At 39.5% G+C, this 17817-nt stretch overlaps 1 non-coding gene across 1 annotated transcript; it reads left to right on the top strand.

The window, feature by feature from the left end:
- Window positions 1–11503: 11503 nt before the first annotated feature.
- Window positions 11504–11620, top strand: LOC133299739 (U5 spliceosomal RNA). Its single transcript, XR_009749970.1, has one exon. It is a non-coding gene; the product is annotated as a U5 spliceosomal RNA (small nuclear RNA).
- Window positions 11621–17817: the final 6197 nt, after the last annotated feature.

The following is a 17817-nucleotide window of genomic DNA, read 5'->3' as shown; positions in this document are numbered from 1 at the left end:
ACATCCTTCAACACAAGTCGGCATCCGACATCTGTGGTCAGAGTTACATCACCGACACCAACAATCTTGCTGGTCACCTGATTTCCCATCTTCACGACTCCAAAATCACCACCTCGATAAGAGGAGAAAAAACCTTTGTGTGGAGTAACGTGGAAGGAGGCACCGGAGTCAACAATCCAGGTGCAGTCATCATACGCAACATTCAAATAATTATCCTCGCCAAGGAGGAATATCTCGGCATCCGGGTTGGCAGCCACCGCAGTGGTGCTCTTGTCTTCCCTCTTCTTGGGAATAATCTGATCCGGCTTCACAGAGCCGTTCTTCTCATCATTCTGCAGGGTCCAGCAGTCTGGCTTCTTATGGCCTGTCTTTCCACAGTAAAAGCACTTCAACTCATATTTCGGCTTTGACCGACCTCTGGACTTTCCTCTTCTATCTCGATCTCGACCGCGACTTTTACTTCTACCCCGGGAGTCAGATTTCCCTTTGTTCTCAGCAACGTTGGCCTCAGACGTACTCGAAGTACCTCGTTCTCTTCTCCTGGATTCTTCGCCCAGGAGGCTGTCTGTCACGACATCCATCTTCAATTTTCCATCTGGAGTCGAGTTATTTAGGGTCACCACCAAAGTATCCCAGCTTTCTGGCAGCGAGCTCAACAGCAGTAATGCCTGCAATTCTTCATCAATTTTCATATCAGCCTTTGATAGCTGATTCACAATACCTTTGTAGGTGTTCAGGTGTTCAATCATGCTCATGTCGTCCTTGTATTCAAGCTTAACAAGTCGGCGAACCAGGTGTGCTTTGTTCCTGGGAGTTTTCTTCTGAATCATGGACTCTAATTTCGTCCACAACTCATACGCGTTCGTGAATTCGGACACGTGCTCAAAGAGGCTTTTATCAATATATTTCCTGATCGTGGCTCCCGCCTTCCGACTCAGGATCTCCCACTCCTTATCTGTCTTTCCTGCCGGTCTCTCATCAAGGATAATGGGCTCATGCAAATCTTTGCAGTAGAGATGATCTTCCATCATCGGTCTCCAGTATGTGAAATTATCTGCGGTCAACTTGAACATATCTCCATCATGAGTTATGCCACTGGTCTCCATCTCGTCTTCCTCAGAACCCGTCGAACTCGGGCTCTGATACCACTGTTGGGAAAACTTGGTTCCCTCAAGCTCGGCTCAGGGGCCTTTGTGCGGAAGTCAATCAACAAGATCCTGATCTCGGATCTCGGCAATACCTCGGCTTGAACTTCACCAGGTCAGGCAGCGCAGCGGAACAATCAAAAACGAAAAAATCAAAATAGGAGAGAGAGAGAGAGAAGAAGAACACAACCGGTTTTAACGTGGGAAAACCTTCTCTAATGAAGAAGTAAAAACCCACGGGACCTAGTCCAGATCAAAAATCCACTATGATGATAATGGTTACAAATAATCAAATACACCAATGTGGTGGTTAACTCAACCTCTCCAACAATGGTGATAATCAAACTACCCTAGAGATGTTTCACTCAAACTCTCTCTAGAGATCTCTCAAATGTAAAGCATAAAGCTTTTGCTCAAACAATCAAATAATTCTGTCAAATTTGTTCTCTCAAATCTGACCTCTCAAAAATCTGCCCTCTCAGATCTCACCTTGCCTCCACCCACAACAATGAGTATATATAGAGGAGGTGGAAATTAGGGTTAGGGATTTTAGAAAACCCCTCAAATGGGCTTGGGCTTAGCATTGAAGGAGGAAGCCCAACACGTAGCTCAAGTTATAAATTTTTGATGAAAGAATGCTGAATTTCATAAGGGGTCCCGTGCTGGTAGCGCGAAACCCGCGCTCGTAGCGCGGGAACACTACCCTCCTCGCGTCGTCTTGCGCTGACAGTGTGAACTTTGGTGCTCGTAGCGCCACGGTCTAAAGATTTCACCCTACATTGGTAATTTACTCGTAACTTGAGTTATACTTATCTGATTGACGCAATCTTGGTCTCGTTGGAAAGCTAAGAAAAAGATCTATAACTTTCATTAGACACAAGAGTCCAAATCTATCATATAAGATATGAAAAATGGATAGCAAGACACAATATTTCTAAATTTACATTGATTCTCAACCCCCAAAGGTTTTCTTTCACCTAATAGACATTGTACAACCACTTCAATACATGATTCTAAGCTATTTTAAGACACACATTTATCAATTGGCATCTATGCCCTTCCATCATATATACAATAAGTACAATATCCAAGTGTCTTTAATACATAACCATGAGACTTAGCTACAAAACACTATGATCAAATCCTTGGCTCCCATCAACGAAAGAGACACCAAAGGAGAAGAGCATAGGTTGAGTCCACTAAAATAAAACATGATGTACTCATATCAAATGGCTTTCAAATGTGAATCCTATACATGGAAACTACTAGATGACATGCATAACCAAAATAATGCAACATCTTCATGTATCAATCTAATCCAAGTATGGCCACTTACCACCAGAGGCTTCTGCAGCATCTGTACCTGAAAGAGGGTCCCCACAACATGGGGTGAAAAATACGAATACATCTCAGTAAATCAGGGGTCCTTGAAGCATCTCTCCACCCCATAGTTCACTCACAGTATAATAGCAATAACCTTAAATAATGTAGTGTGTAAAAACATCTCCAGGAGACATCCCTCGAGCTCTTATGTTGTCCTAAGGATACTCAGATGCAAAATAGTCCTACTGGCCAGCTAAACTACTAAGTATGAATTACGCATCATCATGCAACATACAAAACATAGAGAAACACCATCCTATGCCACACCTAGTGCATACACATACGTATAACAAAACATTAAACTACTTTATTGCATTTACATACACTATCAACAACCACTACCCATTCCGCACTTGGTGGAACAATAAAGGGATAAACACCCAAGGTTCGAAGGCTTACCTCAATGAGCTCCAAAGCTTAACCTTTATTCACCACCAATAAGCAATCAACCAAGCTTTACAACAATACCAACAATCAATACCTACATCAAGGTACTAGACAATCTATCAAGGCAATCCAATGAATACCAATATTGTCATCAACCAAACAAACCTATTCACACCACAATGGCATGAACTTACCAATTCAAGTGAGCTAATTAAGCTTCATGGCTTCCTCCGGTGGTTGGTCCTTCAATGTTGGTCCACAAGGCTTAATCCTATCACCACAAGGGACACAATCAACCATCCAACCAAATCATGGATCAATAATGCAAGAAACTGACATGTCCAAGCATGAATTTTTCCAAAATATTGAACAATAATCAAATAATTATCTAAGTTCATTTTTACTGTTTAATTATCATTTCTAACAACTTTTACAAAGAGATTAAGTCTCAATCAAGCTCAAACTACCCAAACTCAAGCCACATTTTCAATATGAAACCCTAAATGTGCATCACCTCAAAACAACAAGATGAGTTTAAATGCTTACCACAACACAACCACAAAGGTTCAAGGAAGGATAACCAAGCAACAAGGAGGCAATGCTTCACCTCTAGATCCTCCAACTTCAAGATTTTTGCCCCATCCCAACAAGCTAAGATTTCCACCCACAAGCTCCCTCAATGCATACAATGTTATGGGTTACATTCTCCTTAGGTTTCTATGCATTTTTGGTTCTAACTTTAATGGATTCTATGAAGGAATGAAGGAAATGGGTCTTTGAGCTCCTGCAATGGCTTCATATGTCCCTCTTTTGCCCACACAATGAAGGAGAAGAAAAGCAACCCAAATATCTAAGTTTTGGCTTTTCTAATAAAGCATAAAGTAACAAGTGTCATATTGTCTCATGTGTCCCTTCTTCACTTTTTTTTCACTCATACCACTTAGATTATCTAATTTGATTTCAAACTTTGCCAATGACCTTAAATAATGTCTCACAATATTATTTTATGGTACCGGGTATAATTTTTTTAATTATCGTTTTATCCATAAACTCATACTAACTGCACTTTTACTCAAAAGTGGCTCTAATTCTCTTAATTAGATATCTTACCTAATTCAACCTACTAATACAAGATTAATTGCTTAATTACATGCAATTAATTAAATTTCATGGTGAGGGATATTATACACGATCTCTGGTTCTGCACCACCTGCTCAAGTAGTGGCTCCAAGGCAACGAGAAGGACTAATGCTAGCAATGTGGTCATCATTGTTTTTTGTATGCTTCAGTTAAGTTTATGTTTCTATGACACTTATGAGAGAGCATAAGAACATAAAAATTGTTTTGTCTTGACACTCTAGTTTTTATATAATTTTTACTTTCATGCATAGAAATCACTTGATTCCCTTAGATTGTTGTATATGTTCTTCAATTACATTTAGTAGCATTGCTTTTTTGCTTATTAATTTCACAAGGAGGGCTTCTTAGTATGCAACATAATTGCTTAACTAGTAACCAAAGCAAAATTTTTAATTTAATTTGAAGCTACAATGAATCACAAACATTCATATCAAGCTGAAAAATAATATTTATAGATGCACAAAAAATAAAAAATAAAAAATAAAAAATAAAAATAGTAAGAGATATTCTTATATAAAGACTCAAATTCAAACAAACAAGCACCCCATTTGGCTGAAGGATTATTATTGTATTGGAAGCAGTGTTTTAAATTCGGGCTTGCTTATTGACTCGGTCGAGGTACTGAGTCACTGGTTTAACCGGTGAGTTACTAAAGTTCAATTGGTTGACTCCGATATACAAATTAAAAAAAGGGTTAATATTTCTCATGTTGTATGAGATAAATTTAATTTATCTCTTACAAATACATAAAAGTGTGTGAGACCCATGTCGGGGGATGCGCATGGGTCAAATTGAACTGAATTAGTTTAAACGGTTTGGTTCGAAATCAGTTCGGGTCAAACCTATTTTGAAAAGAAAAAAATTAAAGAAATAAAGTAATAAAATTGTTCGGTTTGGTTCAAAAATGGTTTGGTTTGAAAACGGTTCAGTTCGACTCTTGAACTGGTTTCTAAAAACTAGTTCGGTTCTTGAATTGATTTTTACAAACTAGTTATTTTAAGTGTAGTTCAGTTCAATTTTTTAGTTCTTTTGAACAGCCTTACATGTGAGCCCATGTGAAAGAAAGAGGAAAAATAAATCATACACACTTTTATATATGTGTAAGAGATCATTTATCTCTTACAACAGGAGAAACAATAAACCCTTAAAAAAATATAAATATCTTACTTATACTAAAAATTCACATAAAATCATATTCTTAATCAAAAGTTCAAAATATTTAACATAATTCAACCAAACTTATAAGCCAATAATACATATTCAATTCTCAAATTCCAAGAAACAAGTTCAGAATGATTATAGCACATCCAATGATAACCACCATCAAAACAAAAATAAAAATATACATCTAGTGGAGTGAAATTCGGGGGTTTAGGAGTCACTAAGGAGGCGTTTGCTAGATGAATTTTTTTTATCCGGGAATCATGATTCTTAGGAATATATTGAAAAAAATGAGTTATCCGAGAATGTTAGCAAAAAATTGTTTGGTAGAAAAAAATATTATCGAAAATATTGGATAAGTTTCATGAGTCTATGTTTGGTTGATGGTAAAATATTGCTGGAAATATAGAGTGAATTTACAAAACTAACCTCATTATATCTCATTTTTCAAACATGACAAAAAACAAAAGACAAGAGCTGCGTTTTGTTCAAGAACGACATATTTCCTACAGATTTCTTCAAGCACTCCCTTGATGTTCAAACCCAACAATGACAATTTCACCCAATGCATAGATCTGCTAATAAATCGTAAAAGTATGAACTTTTATTATCAACTATACTCCTTTTTGCTATTATGTAGTGTGTTAACGGCTTAAATCAGATGAGATTTGGGGTCTGGCTGTGTTGATTTCTGATGGTATATACTAGAAAGTTAGGCAGCAAGCATAATGTAATGTCTCTATATATTTTGATTGCAGATATGTGATATTTTTGTTGTTGCTAAGATTATGAAGGTTGCCTTTCTCAGATTCAATTTCTTCGAAGGCAAGTACACGAAAAGCAATAATCAGGGTTAATTTTGTCAAAAATTTCGCAGTTACTTTTCCATCTTCCCAGGAAAGTGAGAATACCACCATCGAGGTGGTATATTTGGGTGGTATTCTAATCACAGATTTACACACAAAAAGGAATCCCGAGAAAATCACTTTCCAGGGAAATTTTTCTTCAAATATGCTACCAAATGTGGTCTTCTTGGAATCCCACTGTCACTTTCGTAGGTATCTTAAAATAATCTTCCTACCAAACATTCCCTAAGAGTGCAAAATTCCCTTTGTAAATGGTGTGACCAACATAAACCCTAGGTGACCAAGTGTAACATCCTCGTCTCGAGCCGGTTCAACTAACATACATATGATACTAAAACATGCATCAGCGGAAGACTTAACTTATAATCTTGCATTAGCTTACGAAAATACGAGCTAACTTTTTTTCCTTTTCTTCATTTCGTTTCGCATAATATATTGCATTACATCCATTCTTTCTTATCAATCATAATTCCCCTTTTTTTAACATTCATCTTTCATCAATGACCATATGTAATGGTCCTTGACCAACCGAATATGACAACAAGTGTCAATTCAGACAGAGTCTAAAATCGGACAATATAACGGCTGTAAACCGAACAAATAAGGATTAAATCCCACTCTCAATATCCATACCTGATAAACTTATTATCCTAGACAGATCATATAACAATATATTGTCCAACAACAGACCTAATACCCATCCATAGGCGCATACATAATTGGCACAATGCCACTATGTCTAACAGCATGTATAACTCTACACATGCACATATTTGAATACTACATTATCATATAACATGCCTGAATACACAAATGTATATGCATAAAAATAGAAGACATGTACAAAAATATATACAAACTATATACAATATAATGGGTCAGATATCATGATCCCAAAGTGAATAGAACACTAAAAGTAAGAAAAACATGTCCTCCAAAATAATAGCAGCATAATGCTACCTAAAGATCCGATCTCTAACAGTGGTGACTAACCACCCCAAAATCCACAAGTCCACTACGACACCTCTAGCCATGGGTCGTATCCTTGCCCCGTGAGGGCTCACCGGCTATCTGTACACTTGAAATGATATCCCCAAATGGGGTGAGATAACGAATCTCAGTAAGCTCCATGTTTATAGATAAATCTCCATACCCTAGGTCCACTCCTGCATGAAAGTCGGATACAGAGTATACAAAGCATCATATAAACAAATATCATAACATAACTGAGCATATTCACATGTCATATCAAAGATGTACGCAGTCATTCCCAAGGGAGGATCCCAAGTAGAAATCAATGCACGTGTTCCCAAGGGAGGACCCCAAGCAGAACTCAGCATATAACAGAGGCGTACACGGTCAATCCTAAGGGAGGACCCTAAGCGGACATCAGTGCACATAGATTCATTAGTCAAGAATCATCACATTAATAACATCATAGCAAAACATATCATATTATCATGTAGCTTTATATGAATGCATCTATTCCAAGCAACATAAGACAATCATACAATACCTACCACAGTCTACTAACCATGGTGGAGCACATAGGTAGGAGAGAACTCTTTAAACATAGAGCTTACCTTAGAGTAGATTTAACAACTGCTTACTTGAATTTCAAGAAACTAAATACCTCTTTCCAAAGCTTGGCCCACAAACCCTAAATCTCTAAGCATAACCTAGAGGAGGAATCCATGTCAAACATTCATTACATACTTCAAATGCCTATTAAATTACAAGACATTGACACTTGTATGGTTCCTTTACCTTATATATATGACATACCGATTGGTTTAATGTCATTTCAACTTATCACAATCTTGCTTCACATATTCATATGCCAATTATAGACCAAACAAACAAGTCATTACTAAGTATTCCATAATTTAACATATAGGACCCTGAGGCTAGTTAGCTTAAAACCACTAACTCTAAGTGGGAATTTCTCACTTTACAAAGACTTATAATGTCCTCAACATAACTTACAAATCATAAATCCAAGTCCAATACAATTCCAACCCATTTAATTCTTTAAGGCTCGAAAATGACACATATAGGTGTGTTCATGACTTTCTCTTAAGCTATTGTTTGTTAGCAACCATTCCATTCATCACTACATTGAATATCCATCATAATCTCTTATTCAAATGTCACTAAATACCTAATTTGTACCTATTTCACGATGAGGGAAGATCTTCCCTCATAAGTGTTTATCACCATTTCATGCTTTTCTTTCTTTTATTTCTCACCACACATAACTCTAATTAAGTGGATAATCATCAACCAACCTCAAGACACACAAACACACATTTAAACATATTAAAGCATAATATTCCTTGTTCGTTTTCCTCTAGGCCAAAATTCACACACACACATATATATATATATATATATATATATATATATATATGTAGGAACCATGTATTTTTCTTTAACTTTCATCCCTTTTAACAATCCTAATTCACATCACCCATCAATGATTACATACAAAGTATTATTTTCACTTTGGCTTTTCATCAAACACTTGGTTTACACCTCTTTTTCCATGTATGGCTTAATTGTATATTAAACATAGGTCATCCATTTCAAGGTTTCATCCTCCACACATGCTAGTTTTCAAGAATCAATCACTAACACAAGATAAAGAACTACCAAATTCCAACATAAAACCACATCAACACTCATCATCTAACATCTATGAAAATCATGAAAATCCAACCAAACCTAAGCTTGAATCATGGAATATAAACATTGGAATTGATGTTGCTCACCTTCAATGGGTTCACAAGACCCTAGAGATCATTTTCCACTCTTTGAATCATCAAATAAATCTCTTTTTCCAGCTGCGTGAACAGTAACTCGTGGAGGAAAAGAGGAGAAATCTTCCAATGTAGAGCTACCCAAAGAGAACCAATTTGTGGGTTAGGTTCCTAAGGCACTAGGCTTCAACTTTTGTGAGATGGAGAAAGTGAGAAAAATGCTTATTTATGGAGCTACAACCATGCCCTTCTTCTCCATGTGTGGGTCAGCCATGATTGCAAAGAAAATAAGAAAAAAAATCGCGTGGGAGGAGAAAGGAGGAGAGAGAATATCGAGTTTGAAGAGAAATGAGAGCCTTTGTGGCATTTTCCTTGACTTCTGACTTAATTAGTCCTATTAATGAGTATTTCTCCAACTTTAACCTAACTTAATTTTATTTTTCTTTTTCTTTTACATACATTTATTTTCCCTAAGAGATAATTTTGGCAACTCACACAGTCGGACGAGAAGTGGTGTTTCCAGTGGCGGACGGGTGAGTAACGCGTAAGAACCTGGAGTTTGAGTATACTGTGAATCACTAGCAGTACCTTAATTGCACAAAATTCGTAAATTTTTTAAAAATATTATCTTTGGTTTACACATGACTTGTTTGACATATATTGGGCTTTCACATATTTTTCATATCATTTTCTCATTTTTGAGTTCTACCGGTAACTTTTACAGCAGTACAAAATACCCGGCAGAAAATTACTATTCACGAAATTTTCGCAAAAAGTGTCAAAATGCTCGAAATCAAATTTTAAACTCATATTTGACATTTACATCCTCAAAATAAATCTCCAATTAAAGATTTACCGGTTAAGGTCATTATACCAAGCTCCAGCTAAACACACGTAAGCAAACAATAACACCATCAAACCAGAAAGCCAATAAGCTATACTACTAACTTTTACAAAATTATAAAAACAAAATCTTTGAACCGATCAAGAGACTGATTCAACGTTTAATGGTTTCACAATAATTAAAGGGAAATATTAGTCTCCTTTTACATGAGGTAGCTTATCTCATTTTCTCTCACTTCAATTTTCGCACCTCATTTTTTTTTTCTTTTTTCTTGTAATGATAGGACCCACTTAGTTTCTCTCAACAACATAAGATATTTATCTTATATAAAAGAAGATTAATAAAACCCATAATTAAATGGATTATATAAAAATAATGTTGCAAGAGGAGAAGACATTTCCCCGCAAACACAATAAAATGATGGGTCCACCAATTTTTTGTTTTTCTCTCCTAATTCCACTTTTTCACTCTCATTATTGTATCTGCAGAATCTTTTTCCTGAGGATATAAACCCCTAATTAAATTGTAGCCAAATCAAACTTCAACTTATGAAATTGTGGCCCACGCAAATCACTGCATTCCTATTTGTATGTTGTTTATTTTACTTTTTATTTTTCTTGGTACAAGATTTTACTCTTTATACTAGTGATGGATGGTGCTTATCTTCGCATTTACCCTATATTGGACCTAAGTTTGAGGATTGATGTATGGCTTGTGTGGAGTGATTACCAATGACGAAATGAGTTCATTATGGGAAGGTCTAAGATATGTAATGATGCCATGGCCTATAGTCAAAAGTGTGATGGTGTGTACACAAATGATACAATAAGACTAGGGTTTCAAAAGCATATACTAGATGGTTGACCTTTGTTATTTATAGAGGAGTTGCCTTAAGGAGTTTGTGTTTAATTGGGAACCTTATTTCTTATGTATGAGATTCTAATCAAATAGTTTCCATTTTCAATATGTGAGAATCCGTTTGGTTGCCTGGACCTGGGTCCAATATGCAAGTCGAGAATGTTCTAATAAACTCTAGCAAATTGAATTCATTATAAGGCATAGGCTCTATAATTTATAGGAATAGAATCTCTAACGTGATATGAGATCACGTGAGAGGATATTGAAATAATAAATTAAGATAAAGGATGAGAAAATAATAATGGTTAATTTGTATTTGAATTCCTAATATCATTTTACATACATGAAATTATCGATTTTCATTATTTATAGAAATTAGACTGAATAGATGTGTCTATTCATTTGCACTTTTGCTGTCTTTTGTCTTCAAGGTGTACATCTCTCTTGGCCATAGAATATGTGACTTACTTAACAATTCAAAGAAACAGTTACTTCAACCATTCAACGATATCCAATACAGTGCAGTTCATGGAAATACATATTACGAGGTATACTGATGCTAAATAAACTCATCAAGTTCCTTACTTTGCTGCGGTATGCATTATTTAGCCAGCAGTATGATATACTCTTTAAGTCCCTTTTGAAATAAGGCTACGAAAGTTTGTTTCTAGCTATAACAGTCTAGTTTTCTGACTAACACACACCCAGAAAATAAGAAATCCAAAGAATATGACTATAACATCATATAGGAACCGTGATTCCATTCCTATTCCTTGAATAATTAAGGACTGCGGTGCTGCTGAGGGACAGAGTTGACTCTTACACTCGAGGCACGACATAAGGTGAAGTGTGGGAGAGGGAAGAAGTTTTACTATTCAAATCCCACATCATACAGAATACGAAGAGAAAGCAAGTCTTCTTAATATAAAATGAAACAGCTTGAGTTGGTTAACGTCACGGAGCCATGTGATGAGCACAAAGCGAACTATTCTTTCGCCTTTTACTAAAGAATACCGTGTGCTCGTCACCCATAGTGGCATACGCTTATTTTTGGAGTGGTCTTCCATTGGAGGGCCCCTATAAATCTAGTTCAAATTTTTATGAATTTTGCTCTCTGATCAATTTCGATTTTTACTTTTATTTTGCTGCCAGTGAATATCATAGTCATCAAGCTTTCCTAAATCCACCAAGATTATTCATGATGGGAGGTGAAACTATGTAGTTGCAGGCCACCTTGAAGCTTCTTTCCTGTTGAGTCAAGCATTATCTCTGTTGCTGCACCACCTGCTTCAAGTAGTGGCTCCAAGGGCAACGAGAAGGACCAATGCTAGCAATGTGGTCCTCATTTTTTTTTTTTCGTATGCTTTAGTTAAGTTTGTGTTCCTACATATAAGTGCAGAAGAACATAAAAATCTTTTAGTTTTGACACTTTAGTTTTAATATAATTTTTACTTTCATGTATAGAAATCACTTGATTCGCTTAGATTGTGATTTGTTTTCTTTAATTACATCAAGTAGCATTGCTTCTTTGCTTATTAGTTTAAGGAGGAGGACTTCTTACTGAGTATTCAACATAAACCTAGATTGTCGTCTTTCTTAACTGGTAATGTTTCGGGTTCATGACTTAGGCTTTCTCATAATCAAAAGGAGCTTGTGTTAAATATAGCGGCTAGTTATCTTGATTCAGGCACGAGTCTGGATTAGTCACCTAGTTGGGTAGGAGACCCACTTACTAGCGTCACGTTTGAGCCCTACCATGATCTCAAATTGAGTTATCCGTAACTACCCATGTTCATCATAACCACCTGGTTTAGGCTATATATATATATATATGGAATACACCCTATGGAAGAAGGTAGATATACTGAATACCAACTAATGTTCATTCACAACAGTAACCAAAGCAAAATTTTCAATTTAATTTGAAGCTACAATGAATCACAAACATTCATTTCAAGCTGAAAAATAATATTTACATATGCATAAAAAAATAGTAATAATAAGAGATGTTCTTATATAAGGACTCAAACTCAAACAAACAAGACAACCATTTGGATGAAGGATTATTATTGTATTGTGAGTGGACCTTAGGTAAATCCTTCCCGTCAGTGTGAAGAGCACAAGACGAATCGAAGTTTTTGCATAATGTGCTTACCCAAATTTCAGTTTTCTAATATCGCATAAATGCAAAAATAACTTCTTAGTCCATATACCAAAACTTCCTCTACACTTTGCTCAATTTCAATAGAAGTCTTTGCTGCCATTGCTATGATGCTTGGTGATCGTCTTTACCATTGCATCTTGTTAAAGAGATACAAAAGATATAAAAATAATTAATTAAATTTTACCTAATGCTTTAAGATTTTGAGTTTAAATTGGTTCTTATCACATCTACGTGCTATTACTTGTTACTCTCTAAACGCTGAAGATATTGATCAAAACTCAAATGTGGATTATGACAATGAGCTTCGTACGGAGTGTTTCTTGAAAGATCAGATTCCCATTTGGGTTGCTTTCACTGGCTATGTAGTTGTTTCCATCATAATTGTGTCCCATATCTTTCCTCAACTGAAATGGTATCACATTGTGGCTTGCCCTATTGCTCCAGTCCTGGCCCTTTTGCAATGCTTATGGATTTGGCCTCACTTATTGGTCTTTGGCTTCTAAATGTGGCAAAGTTGCCATTATTATTATATTCAGTCCTTGGGTTGGTCTTTGTTCTGGATGGCCCAAGTACTAGATTAGCCCAATTACTCAGGCCCAACCCTCAGCTGGCCCAGTTACTCAAGCCCAACCCCCAGCCTTGTTCCGCGTCAGCCCTAAGGGCTGACGTAGGCCCTTGCGATCTCCAAGACTGCAGCACGTCCAAGAGATACACCAAAATATCTCACTTCGGGACATTAACCACTAAAGGCAGTCGCCATAAGCACTGCAAAGGAACCTGCCTCTTTGTTCAGCGCTGACACCGCCGAGTGCAGTGGTTGCAACACTGCCATTGTGGCAGCGCCAACCACGCCTAACACTGCCATCATGGGTGTGCACCCCAAGAAGGGTTGACCCCCACCTCACCAACCCGCATCATCTTCCTTATAAATAGCCCTTAGGGGACACATCACCAGATATCTTTTATGTACTGTTGTTATGCCCATTTACTTAGAAGTCATACTCTTGTTATTTATCTGCCATTGATATCAACTTGCTACCTCTTGGAACTATACCTTCTAGCTTGGTCTTTACCTCTACTAGTGGTGTAATCCATATAATAACATTACCCTCAAGGGTACATAGTGGGCTCACAGAACTGAACGGTACATTGGCGCCGTCTGTGGAAAACTATAAACTTCTAGTCTCATTCTCCTACCAAAGATCCACAAGACGTGTGTTACGTTTTGATAACAAACATGGTTGTCACAACCAGAAGAGCGGAACAAACCAGGGCCGTCACTCCTGACGGTCATGTACAAACAGTACGTTCAAATTCCCTGCCATCGATGCATTCAGCCCCAGCCGAGAGACCCCCCGGCGAGATGCTCCAACCTGTATTACAATCCTTCAGTCCACAAATGCAAGCAGTCGAACCCAGGATAGCACAGTTGAATTATCGCGCACCTATGCGTGAAATGCAAGGGAAAACCTGGTACAAGACCAACCCCCGCCACCAGGAGTTCGTTTTAGAATGCCTTTCCACACTATTGCCCCACCAGTCATTCCTGTCCCACGAGACCATCGCCCACAACCAGCCCAAAGTCTTCCAGTAGCCATGCACCACGATTACCGAGCACCAATGGTCACCATGTTCCCTATGGGACCATACCCCCCTTTCCCTCAACTTTACCCAACTGGTTTTCCTTTCCATGGTTACGCTGCCCAACCGCAGAATCCGGCCATCCCGCTGCACCAAGTGTCCTATCAAAACCAGGGTCAATAACCGTATGTCGCCCAACAGCCTTTCAATCACGCCCCGACCCTCTCCTACTCTGTTGAAGCCCCTCAACCACAAATAAACCGTCCCGCCCGAAACAACAATATACGAGTCACGCCAACCCATACGTCGGGGCGCAACAAACCCCTGACTGATATCCTCCGGTTAACACCCATACCCCTTGGTTTTAAAGGACCGTCCAATATCGCCACATATGTTGGAGATGCCGATCCTTTTGAATGGATCCAGAAATTTGAGGCAGCAATGACTCTCCATGGTGAAACAGACCTCCTCATGTGCAGGACTTTCCCCACGCTACTTGGGGGGCGAGCTTTAACATGGTACACAACCCTACCAATTGGTAGTATCGCTTCATGGGACGAGTTGGCAAGCAAGTTTCAGTCTCACTTTGCCACAAGTCGCCCTGTGCCAAAATCTGTCCACTCTCTAGAAAAAATACGCCAGCAGCCGGGCGAGTCCCTCAGGTCCTTTTTAGACCGCTTTGATAAGGAGGCCCTACAGGTGCAAGGCATGGACCCCAAAGTACAGGTACATATACTTCTTTCGGGCTTACGACAGGGTGCGTTCGCGTACGAGCTCGCCCGACATGAGATCACTGACCTGGAAGAAGTCAAGAAGGTGGCCCAGGAGTATATGCGAATCGAAGAGTACAAAGGAAGCCGAGATGACGACGCCCACAGTCAAGAAAAGGCAGTCAGTAAACAGAAGAACCAAATGGAAGAAAGTAAGAAAGGAAACAAACCGGCCAAATATTCAAACCGCCCTTCTGGGCGCGACACATCAGGCCGTCAGACACATGCCGTCCTACAAACGGAGTATAAGGAAGAATCCAAGAGCACCCAGCAGCCTCAGAACCCGCCTAAAGAAAACATCATGTACTGCAAGTTCCATCGCAGCAACGGTCATAACACTGAGCAGTGTAGGCACCTCAAAGACGAAATTGATGAACTCATCAAAGGCGGAGCGCAGAGGCGAGGAGGAGACGGCACACGCCCCTCTGGAACAGGAAGGCGATATCGTGAGCGCAGCAAATCGCCTGAAAGAAGAAGAACGAATCAATCTGGCTCTAGACCCTCCTACAACCGGGACAGGAGAGAGGATTCCCCCAGGAATCGCAGAGCGCGAGCAAGTCCAAACCGCAGAGGGAGGCGTGAAGAAGTGGACGAAGACTCAGCCGCGGTGAAGCACGGAGTGATAAACATGATTTCAGGCGGACTGAGCGGAGGAGGAGAGACGGCGAACGCCAGAAAGAAACATTTGAAGCAGTGTCTGGCGGTCGCTAGCAAAGTCATTGGAAAAAGCAAAGAACAACCCTGGTCCAACCAGACCTTAAATTGTTTGGGACAGCAGCGATTTGGGCGATGTCCTCCCTGGACATGACGATCCACTTGTCATTCAAGCTATAATCGCCAACTTTGGCGTTAATCGCGTTTTTATTGACCACGGCAGCTCAGCCGACATTTTGTTTTTACCATGCTTTAAAGCGTTAGGATTTACTGTTGATAGTTTAACTTCTGTTACAGGTGAACTCTCAGGTTTCAACGCTACCACCACAAAGCCACTGGGAGTGATTACCTTGCGACTTTCCCTTGGAACGCCGACCTCACGATCCGCAGACATCCAGTTTTTGGTGCTCGACACCCCATCAGCTTACAACGCCATTCTTGGTAGAAGGATGTTCGCCGCCTTCGAGGCAAGCATCTCACACCCCCACTTGGCAATGAAGTTCGTTTCCCGTGACAATAAAGTCGCCACGGTGCGAGGAGACCAGACGATAGCCCGAAGCTGCTACAACATATCCTTGCGGCCAATGGCCAAAGCTAGTTTCAATGATGAAAGGGCACCCAAACAGAGGGCGGCCTCTCCCGCCGAAAGAAATCCAGGCGTGGAGACAAAGGAGCATGACCAATGTTTTTTGGTAGAATTTGATGCCAGAGATGATCCGCGCGTGGAACATGACAGACCCACGCCTGATGGGGCGTTGGAACATGTTGTATTAGGAGATGCGGATCATCAAACAACAACCATCGGGGCCACCATCGACCCCGAAATGAAATGCAAGTTAATCAAGTTGCTCAAAGATAACAAAGATTTGTTCGCATGGAAGCCTTCCGACATGCCGGGTATCAATCTAGACGTTTGCTGCCACCGTTTGTCGGTGGATCCCAAAGCCAAGTCAGTCGCCCAGAAAAAGAGGAAATTCGGTTCCGACCGCCAGAGGGTGATTGATGAAGAAGTCAAAAGGCTCCACGCCGCCGGGTTCATCAGGGAAATCAAGTACACAACTTGGTTATCCAACCCAGTATTGGTTAAAAAGCCAAACAGCGCATGGAGAATGTGCGTTGACTACACCGACCTAAACAAAGTCTGTCCAAAAGATGCTTACCCTTTTCCTAGTATTGATCAGTTGGTCGACAACGCATCCGGATTCAAAATACTGTCATTCATGGACGCATATTCAGGTTACAATCAGATTCCGCTTCTTGAAGAAGACCAAGACAAAACGACGTTCATCACTCAGAACGCCAATTACTGCTATACAATGATGCCCTTCGGTCTAAAGAATGCTGGGGCCACTTACCAAAGGATGATGAATGAAGTATTCAGAGACCTGATTGGCAATTGCATCGAAGTATACATCGATGACACGATCGCTAAATCAAGAACGTCGGAACAACATTTAACTGACCTACAAGGAGTATTTGAAAGACTCAGAAAATTCAACATGTGTTTGAATCCCAGCAAGTGCGCCTTCGGAGTTCCCGCGGGCAAATTCCTAGGCTTTATGCTCACTGAGCGAGGCATTGAGGTCAATCCTGATAAGTGCAAGGCGGTGATTGAAATGCGAAGCCCGCAAACAATCAAGGAAGTTCAGCAGCTGACAGGAAGGTTAGTAGCTCTCACTCGTTTTTTGGCCAATTCGGCTCACAAATCGTTCCCTCTTTTTGGCCTACTCAAAAAAGGAACCTCCTTTCGGTGGTCAGAAGAATGTGAGAACGCCTTCCAGGAATTCAAAAGGGCGCTCTCTTGCCCACCAGTACTCGCCAAACCAGACAATGGAGAAATGTTGTATTTGTATCTTGCTGTAGGTACCGAGGCGATCAGTGCAGCCCTTGTCAAAGAATCAAGGGAAGGACAAAAGCCTGTCTATTTCATCAGCAAGGTTCTACAAGGAGCAGAGCTTCGATACCAACAGGTGGAAAAGGTAGATTTAACGCTTATCTTTGCCGCGCGGCGTTTAAGACCATACTTCTAGTGCCATCCAATCACCGTCAGGACCAACCAACCAATTCGCCAAGTCCTGCACAAACCTGACTTGGCTGGAAGGATG

The sequence above is a fragment of the Gastrolobium bilobum genome, unplaced genomic scaffold (genome assembly GCF_033153095.1).
Source record: "Gastrolobium bilobum isolate Gb01-03AN ecotype WA unplaced genomic scaffold, APGP_CSIRO_Gbil_v1 utg26868, whole genome shotgun sequence".
NCBI lineage: Eukaryota > Viridiplantae > Streptophyta > Magnoliopsida > Fabales > Fabaceae > Gastrolobium > Gastrolobium bilobum.
This window is presented reverse-complemented; position numbering and strand designations above follow the sequence as displayed.